This window comes from Sparus aurata, chromosome 8, assembly GCF_900880675.1.
Source record: "Sparus aurata chromosome 8, fSpaAur1.1, whole genome shotgun sequence".
NCBI classification, from domain to species: domain Eukaryota; kingdom Metazoa; phylum Chordata; class Actinopteri; order Spariformes; family Sparidae; genus Sparus; species Sparus aurata.
In genome coordinates, this window is record NC_044194.1 from 3,641,780 (window position 1) to 3,651,966 (window position 10,187).

A 10,187-nucleotide genomic window follows, 5' to 3' on the forward strand; every position below is an offset into this window, starting at 1 on the left:
GTTTACAGTCTGAGGATGAAAATTGAGAAAAATAAAACTATAATTAGATATCTCTTGATTAAATGTTTCATAAACTATTTCTCCTGTATTATAGGGTGGGCAATGTTTAGTTATGTAGTTGTACTCCACCGAACAGAGGTACAATGTTACTCAAAAGTTGGTGCAACTCAAATTAGCGCTGCGATTGTCAATGAGTTTGCGGCCTTTATATGAACACTTGAGGCTCAATGTCATTATTAAACCATGAGCAATATTTAACCTCCACATCTTTATGGAACAAAAGTAGATACATTTAGAGAAGCTAAAGACAGAAAATACATAAACAGAGAGAAGCAGCAGGAGGAGGTGGTGTTATTGTGGATGTTAATATTGATCTTAATGCAGTCAAACTCACTTCAACATTGTTGAAGCCTGGACTGATTTTTTTTTTTGTTTGATGAAGTTTCAATTCTTTTGTCTGTGTAGAGCTCAGGTTTTGTGTTAATACAGATTCCTGAAACACAGTGAATATGATGGACAGGGTTATAAGTTTAAGGCTTCTTACGTGTGTACCAGCTTAATATGTTTTAAAAGAGTGACTTTATTCCTTTATCAGCAATAAAAGACACTGTTGGAGAATCCAAAGGTCATATAAGCTAGGCTAGTTAGCCTTTAGCATACTAGTTTATCTGTGTCTCTGTTTGTCGTTGTTATGGTTGGATTAAGCTGCAGCCCTTTTCAGTAAATGTATATGGTATAACAAACTGAAGTAATAATGTTGCAGTATCAAGACTGATGTTTAAAGTTTCAGACAGATCAGTAAAAGTGAGTAAGTGAGCGGAAGCTAAAGCTAGCTGTGACTGTGTTCTATCCAACTTCATCCAGAGTTCAGTCACTGTGGTTTGACTTTAACTTGTTTTTCAATTCTCACAAAATGTACATGTTGAAATTGGTACATTTTGATGGCATAAAATGGTAGTATAGGTGTAACAAAGTCAGATACTGGTTTTAACTCAATTCAACCAAATGTTTCTGCAGTTTGTCTTTGTGTGGTCGTGTACTCACCAGTGTTTGTCAGAGATTTTGCTGTTTTGTTGAGGAAAACCAGATGAATTCAGTTAAAGTTTTCTTCAGAGAGAAACACAGATACTCATCTTGACTGCAGCTCTACTGTAGTATGAGGAAATGCTTAATTATTGTTTTTTTTTTATCTCTCAGCTGCTCCTCCTCTCAGTGCAGCTCTGTGGTTTTATTGCCTTATTGTAAAATACTTTGACACATATTTGAATCAAGATAAGAATTACATTAAGATTTCTTCTTTTTTCTACAAGTATACAGCTGCCAGAACAACATATAATTACAAATAGATAACATAAGAAAAGAGGTGAGTGAAGATATTCAAGAACATACTGAAAGATTTCTAACTATCACATTTACAGGAGACAAAAGTGAAGAAAAACTGAGATGGAAAAGTTTTGTCACGGGGCCACGAGCAGGCTTCTCTGTGATATAGAGGTTGAAAAACGTATTTTAAAGAAAGCTTAAGTGAAAAATAAAATTGTTTATTTTATACAAATTTCCTCCAATAGAGAGAGTAGTTGGCCTTAATTGATTTCCACGACTGGGAAAATCATCTAAGAAATCACAGGGGATTTATAATCATCACTTTTATTTCTAAGCATGAACTTTAAAATCTTAAAGCGTAAACATTTTAAAGGGATTAAGAGTTTAATTATTAAACTTATGCATTCATGTCATTAGTTTCGGTATCAGACTGGTGATAGTCATTTATGAAGAGGGCTGCTGTGGATTAATTGCAGTGTGTGTTAATGGTGTGTCAGTGTCAGTGTTTATTCTTGTTATCTTTACTGTGAATATTGTAGCTGAGATCAGGTCCTTTCATTGTAAACCATGAAGTCCTGCCTGTCGCTGTCTTCTTCATTTTTCATGTTGGAAGATTTTACAGGTGAAACTTCAAACTTGTTTATTGTTTTACAAACTATTGCTCCTTTAATTTAAGGAGAGTCATTATCAGCTGTGCTGGGTAAAAATGTGTCCTGTATTTACCTCTGAGTGGAACTTCCTGTCTGAGTACAGTTCAGGTTCTGTGTTACAGGTACTACTGGTTTCTGAAACACAGTAAATATTATCAGCTGTACAAAGACACAGAGCAGAAATATTAAAGTTGAAAGGACAGGGTTATAAGTTTAAGGCTTCTTACTTAAGTGTTTAACAGCTATACATGAAAACAGCGATTATGCACCTTTTATACACAATAAAATACACTGTATAACATGAGACACTGTGCTCTGAGCTAGGCTAGTTAGCCTTTAGCAGACTAGTTTATCTGAGTTTGTCTTTGTTATGGTTGGGTTGAGCTGCTGTGCTTTACAGTAAAGGTATGTGGTTTAACAAACTCAATTAATATCAGGTATCAAGCATGATGTTTTAATATCAGGAGACAGATCAGTCAGAGTGGGTAAATTAGCTGAAGCTAAAGCTAGCTGTGACTGTGTCCTATCTAACTTTATCCAGAGTTCAGTCACTGTGGTTTGATTTCGACCTGTTTTGTAGTTCTGACAAAATGTACATGTTGAAATTGGCCGTGTACTCACCAGTGTTTGTCAGAGATTCTGCTGTTGTGTCGAGAAAGTTTTCTTCAGAGAGAAACACGGAGGCTCGTCTGGACTGCAGCTCTGCTGTTTATCTGATCAATGTTTAGTTTCATTTTATGAGTGGGGTTTTAAAGCTGTTGTGTTTTTTCCAGTGTTGCTCCACCTCTATCTCCTCTGCAGGTGCGGTTGTGTTGCCTTTCGGGTTTAACTTGATTACTAGAGGCTGACCGATTTATCAGTGGGACGATAATAAGGGCCAATAATATTTTAAAGAATAAATAAAAATGGATGAAACACCCTTCAACCATGTTATGAGTGCTGGCGTTGCATAGTTTGTCCACCAGAGAGCACAACATAGCTGTTGGCAACACTCCTGTTTAGAGCACCACAAATACTACAACCAGCTGATCCAGCCAGGGTTGGGCAGAGTGAGCCAGTTATCCACGAATGAGCTCATCGGTGAAGTGTGTTCATGGTAAGTTGGCAACTGTCACAAGAAATTCATTGCAGTAATTCTCTTAAACATTTTGATATTTTGCCTTTTCAGTCACTGGTGCATTGTGTCCTAAAATCATGTGTCTTTCTGGATAACGCTAATAAAACATATATGATGTTTTTATGTCTATTTCATGTGGAATGTGGCGTTAATGTGTTGAGGGCCAAGCTATGTTTTAGCCAAGTTGACCATGTTTGACCGAGTTTTGGCGGGAAAATGGTGTTTTTGTCCTTCCTGGATAACGAAGATCTTCTGTTACCCAGAACATGTCCTCTATTATCCGGATTGGACATTTTAATGAAAATACCATATTTATAACATGTATTTTTGTTGTTATTTCATTTAAATCGTTTTCGTGTGGTGGGTGCTGAAGTCCAAGTGAGCTGCATGAGGCAGGTAATGGGGAAAAACTCATTTGTGTGGCCGACAACCGCAGACGTGCTCTTCTACTATGCATCAGATATGCAAGCCCCCCTGTCAGAGCCTGAGCCGTCAACAAACTGCTCATCAAAGTTAAGTGTCCAGGACTGGGAAACATTCCAAAGCGTGTGGTAGCAGCACAGAAAAGAGATGTGGAGAACCCACCTCTTTTCAAATCACCTTTGTGTTTTTAAGTGTTTTTACGTGTTTTACTAAAAATGAAATGTCAGTGAACTTATTAAATGCCTAAATAGTTTTACCCTGTGATTCTGTGTTATGTGTGGTACATACAGGGCTTGTTGGTGTTGCAAGAAATTAAAGATTAAAAAAACAAAAACATTTTTCAAATCATTAACAGTTGTCAGTGTCCCTTTCTTTTTATTGTATGCATAGCTTGATTTTTTTCCCCAGGAAGCCTTAAAGAAATACCTGCCGTATGTCATTCCTGACAAACAGCATGTCAGTCCGAGTAACGATGACAGTCAAGAAATTTAACCCAGATTTTCATGTTATATTCCACAATCATGTTTTCCTGAGTTGATACAGTAACAACCTTTTTACCTTTACTGTAAAGCATTTCAAACATTTTCAATAATTTTTTCTCTTTTTGACATGGAATATTGTGTGATGAAGAGCAACTATAATGAGCCCATTTCAGCATAAATACCCAAATATATCACATTAATTGCAATAAAAATCTAGTTTTCCGTTTGGTGAGCTCGAACTATGGATATGTATAAACTTTTATATGCAACAAATGGTAGATATTGAAATCATTTCAAAATCCATCCCGTTACCCAGGAAGGACATTTTTCATGAGGTAAATCGTACGATTCATCAAAAAATGTGTAACTGCATTCGTAATTTCAATTCCTGTTGTTGAGCTGTATACAGAACACACAGAAAGTGTTTGAATTGACATTTTTTGACACTTTCATTTATTTTCAAAATTGAAATCCTTATTCGTCTTTGACCCAGTTACAGTCCGTACATTTTTATTCAGACGTTAGGCATGCAAGGCGTGAACATTTAGACATACAGAAAAAGCATCCAACATAGCTTGTGCATAAAAGTTAACTTTTCCTTTGCACCTGTGTGAAATCCAATTAAGTGTGCATTCCTGACTGTCGTTAAGCCGCAGCATTAACGAGTGCATCACTAAATAGTGGATTTTAGAAGGCAGGCAGTAAATGCTGATTGAAAATGGTTTGTTGTAGCTTGATGGATAGGATTAAAAGAGTGCAGGTAAAGGGATAAGCAAGTTGACATTGTAATTATGAGGTAGCTCAATAGGGACTAACTATTGCACACACAAAAAAACATTAGGAGTGACCTTTGCAGAGTCCTGCACGGGTCTTATTTTGCAAACCTGCACCCGCTCGTACCCGTCGTACTTAAAACTGCATCCGACCCGTTTCCCGACAGTAGCACAAATTACATTCCGCACCCGAGCCAACCCGCTATAAATTGATACCGACGCCCGACCTGCACCTGAAGCAAAATTAGACTGACACAGTTTTTAAAAATGAAAGTAAGCCAGCTGGGAAATGGGAGTTCTGGGAGGTTGCAAGCACGCATGAATTAGCTCATATGAAATATACATGCTTATCATTTTGAAATACAGGCATATTTTTGTAGATGTGCCGCTAAATATTTTTTTGTTTTGGTTGTTTTGGTTTTTTTTGCACATGACGCCATGAAAATGACAATCGCAAAACCCGACCCGCGCTCTCTAGGCATCCGACCTGATCCGCACCCGTGTCCGACACAGGACATTATTTTTCACCCGTTTCATCCAAATTGTGCGGGTTACCCATCGGGTACCCAAACCCGTGCAGGACTCTGGACCTTTGTCTTGTTTAATGATTATAAAAATGATGATCGTAATAATATCATCATTATTTTTTTTTTTTATTATTGCTGTCAATAATAATAATAATAGTAGTAGTAGTAATAGTTGTGGCTGTAGCAGCAATAATTTTATTTTTACTTATGTCTCACCTGGCTTGTTTACTTTTTATTTTGACAGTTGGCAAGTGGTGGACGAAGTCAAGTATGGGAGTATTTCACAAAAGGCTCATCAGGTACAGTCACATGCAACATCTGTACAGCCTCTGTGAGCCAGGGATCTGGCAGCCTCAGATTTAAAAATACATCTAACCATAAATCAAAACACAAGAATGCGCAAAAAGATGCACAGCCTCAAGCCTCATCACTGACACAGCCAACCCTCAAACAAGAGCTAGAGAAAACAACAAAATGGACTCTAAATGATCCAAGAACTGAAGAAATTGACAAACTCCTGATGGAGAGGATAGCCACTGACATCCTGCCTTTTGCAGTTGTTGAGGGTGCAGGGTTTAAAAGGGTTATTGTTATGGGATTGTTCTATAGTGGTAGCTCCCCCCCCCCCCAGTGTCTGCATGAAAATGGTATGGCCCGACCAAAAGCAGGAAGTGCCGTTTTGTTTATATCTCTGGCGCGAGTTCTCAATACAGTTCATGTGATAGACACACTCCATGTCTCCTCTCCATTTATTACACACAAACGGTTATGGCTGAGGCAGAGCCCAGATACCCATTAAAAACAGAAACATTTTTCCATACAAAGAAGAAGGACGAGATTTATACAGGAGTCCTCAGCAAAATAAAGACACTGCTGTCAGTTGAAAATGCAGGAAAAAAAATATTTTACCACTGACTGTTGGTCAGGTTCAAATGAAGCACTAATGAGCTTGACTGCTCATTTCATTGATAAGGATTGGAAAAAGGTCCAACTTGTCTTTAATGTTAAATCGTTGTCACAGTCCCACACAGGACAGTACATTAGAGAGACATTTCTGTCCGTGATTGAGGAATTGCACCTTGTTGAGATGCCAGACCTGAGCTGCAGCACTCCCATACTGCACCTGGTTATAAATGATGGCCTCAGTTGCCAGAGAGTGGTGGTGGACATTCTGGCAAAGCTCAAGAAAATTGCTACACACTTCAACCACTCTGTTATGACACAGCAACGCCTGTCTAAAATTCAGGAGGAGCTAGATGTCCCACAGCATTCTATCATACAGGCAGTACTGACGAGGTGGAACTCTACACTACACATGTTGGTGAGGATGATCGAACAAAAAGGAGCCATCACTGCATATGCTAGCGACCATGGACATTTCTCATGTCGGTCAGCAGAGGAACCTGGCAGAGACCCTTGGACCACTGGAGGAGGTGACAGTGGAATTCAGTAGAGCAGACTTATCCACATCCTGCATTTTACCATTGTGACGGCCATGCCTCTGGTGCTGTTGGGCTGTTTGCTGATATTCTTTGTGTTGCAGATGCCCAGCAGGTGGGGTTTGGGCGTCGTTAGGTGCTGGGAACACCTGGGCCCGGTGTTCCCAGTACTATAAGAGCACACCTCACTAGGCTCTGCGAGAGAGAGGGAGTCCAAGAGAGAAATCCTGCTCTCCGCTCTCCATGCTCTTTATTGTTTTGTTTTCACATTGATATGTTGGTTTTTGAGTTAGTTTCAATAAATTCTGATTTCCTTGCTTTAACTTCTGGTGTCCTCTCCTATTGTTTGTCATGGTTTTGAGCCGGCCGTGACACCATGCACAGCAGTGTTACTGTTTACTGGAGTCAGAGGGACCAGCCACCAGGGGTATTCAAACCTTGAGAAAAACCATGCTGGATAGCTTGCGAAAAAGGTTTGCAAAAGTTAAGGACTCTAAAGAGGTGGTGCTTGCCTGTTTCCTTGATCCACGATACAAAGAGCGTCCTTTCGCGCCAGAAATTATGACAAAAGTTAAAATCTGGCTGAAAGAGGCTATGGAGACCAGTCCACCAGATTCTGCGACTGAAACTCCATCTGAGGAGAGCGATCTCAAAAGGCAGAGAACAGAGGACCAAGTACCCAGTCTCCTACGCCTTGTCCACACGTACAAAAACGATCTTTTTTTCCTCCGTCTTCCTCGGCATCATTTTAAGAATATTTGCGTCCATATGGATCCTCTGAAAACGACCGAAAACGCTGTAGTTCATATTTCAGGCCTGTAGGTGGCGCTTGAAAGTGACCAAGAATGGAGAAGAAGAGATGGAGCATGCGCAGAAAGCTTGCGTATTGTAAACAAATAGACAGTAGACAGAGAACCCGAACACAACAAGAAGAAGATGAAAATATCTAGTGCAAGGAAACCAGAATCGTTTGTGTGGACCGTTAATGAGGTCGAACTGCTGCTGCGACTCGCACTCAACTTCAAGGCGAGTAAGTTGCAAGAAAGGCTCAATATCTTCTGTGGCACGAACACAAGCACGTAGTCCACCATTGTTGTTGTTGTTGTTATGAGACGTTGCGGGGTTCAGAGGTCGAAGGCAAGAGGTCGAGGGGTGGGGCGATGGCGTCATCGTTTCAGAAAGTATGTGGATTTGCAATCCACACGAAAACGGGAGGGCTGCGTTTCTGGATTTTTCCACCCTGAGACCCGTTTTCAAAAAAGTGTGTTTTCAGGATCCTGTGTACGGTCGACCAAAAAGATGCAATACATGTGCGTTTTCACAAAAGAGCGTTTTCGTGTGGACGGCCTCTTAGACTCACTTTATGACACTGTGCTCCTTCCTTCCAGCAGTGAGGCAGTGGAACCAGAGGGGATCATCAAAGAGCTAGAACGGTACTTCAGAGAGATGATAATTGACAGAAAGAGTGGAAATCCATATGATTGGTGGAAACACAACACCAACCATTTCACCAGACTGTCAGCTTTGGAAAGGCAGTACCTCTCCTGTCCACCCTCCTCTGTGGTGAGCGAAAGAGTGTTCAGCACCATAGGGAATATTAATGAGGATAGGCGAAGCTCTTTGAAAGGAGAGAATGCAGAGAAACTTTGCTCCTTGTACTACAACCTGCCTCTGCTGGACTGGAGCTATTGAGGACTGACTGATTCACACTACCTCATATACTTTATATAGTTTATATTTTGCTGTTGTCGTTGTTTATCATAACTCATAGAACTTAACAGAATATATATTTTTTTCCAGTCTTGTTCAAAGCTATATTTATGAACCCTACCAAGTCTATTAAAGTTTTTTGTTATCGTGTTTTTGTTCAAAGGACTTAGAGTTTCATATCTTAAGATTGTATTTTTATACATTTTATTTATCAGACCTTTGATATATTTTGATGTTCTGTTGTGACAATAAAACAAGGTTATTTTTAAACTGCATTATCATGTTGTTTCAATGAGGACTCATAAATAACTACAAATAACCAATGTTATTTGTCTCTTCCATATATATATATATATATATGTATATATATATATATATATATATATATATATACAGAGTACGCCCTCGTCATCTGGTCCAGGTCCACACTGTACTTGGTGTTGTTGTAAATTACAGACTCTGGCTTTGCCTTCGCCCCACTAAAGGTGCCCACACCTGTGTGCACGGTGCTGAGGATGCAGACATTCTTCCTCGGATTTCCCTGCTTCACAGTCAGTTGCATCACTTCAGCACTTCAGTGTTGAACATCTCCGCTCGCTGTTTCACTGAGGGGGGAACTCCCGTTTTTGTTTGTCCATGGTGCCAACCAGGCTATATAATAAAACTAGATAATAATTAACTCACAAGTAAATTCGCGGGGGAAGCACAAACAATGTAACGATGAAACCCTGCGAAATGATGTGTGGTCAATATGACCACTTATGTCCGAAACACACAAACAAACAAAAAACGACCATTATTCATTGTATTATTGTATTTGTGGGAAGTTATTACAATGAAGATTTTCACGTCCCCGCAACTGTAATAAATCCCTGCAAACGTAGTAATTATTACATTTGTGGGAAATTGCGTATTACGTTTGTAGTAGGCAGCGGCTATTACCTTTGTGGAAAATGTATTACATTTGTGGGTTTTTATTACGTTTGAGGTTTTATTATGTTTGTGGGCATTATTAAATTGGCGGGCCTTACAAACGATGCTTCAAACACAGCTTCAAACTATGTGCACCTTTATCATCAGCGTCAGTGCTGAGCAATTTGGCATCAAACAGCCAAAAGCCAAGATCATAGCTCGGCCAAACTGGCGGGAGAACAAGATCATCAATCTGTTTGGATTTACTAAAAAGCTGTTAGGGCAGAAGCGGAGCGGAACCCTCATATGCCCAGAAGAGGACATCAACCAACACCTCAGTGACACTTACAGTGACTGGCGTAGTGTAGTGGAAATTCCTCTTGTGAAGTTGAGAGTTGCTAAGTCTCTGAAGAATTTCAGACTAAAGCGTATGAATCAAATCTCTTCAATAACATGCAGCGTGGAAAGAAGGCAACAGCGTTCTCTCCCAAACTCTAAAATGTTACCCCTTAAGTCAGTGGTTCTCAATTATTTTTTGTCATGCCCCCCCTAGAGGACAGAATTTTTTTCCATTTCCTGCCCCATAGTTCCCGACCGAAGGATTAGCAGAAGAGCTTGTGTTTGTCTCTTCTTTGAGATTTGTGTGCTGGTGTCAACACTGTATGCTCTGTTTTGAAGAGTAACAGGATGTTATATTGTTATTTCAGCGTTTTACTTCCTGTCTGCTCGGTGCTAAATTCAGCTGAATTGCTGCGTCATGCTCCGGCATCCACCAGATATAGAAGTCCTGCGTAGCTGTTCTGGAAGGCTCCGGACTGCAGACTCCAGACG

At 39.8% G+C, this 10,187-nt stretch overlaps 1 pseudogene; it reads left to right on the top strand.

The window, feature by feature from the left end:
• Positions 1-4,786: 4,786 nt before the first annotated feature.
• Positions 4,787-6,748, top strand: LOC115586560 (zinc finger BED domain-containing protein 4-like; annotated as a pseudogene).
• Positions 6,749-10,187: the final 3,439 nt, after the last annotated feature.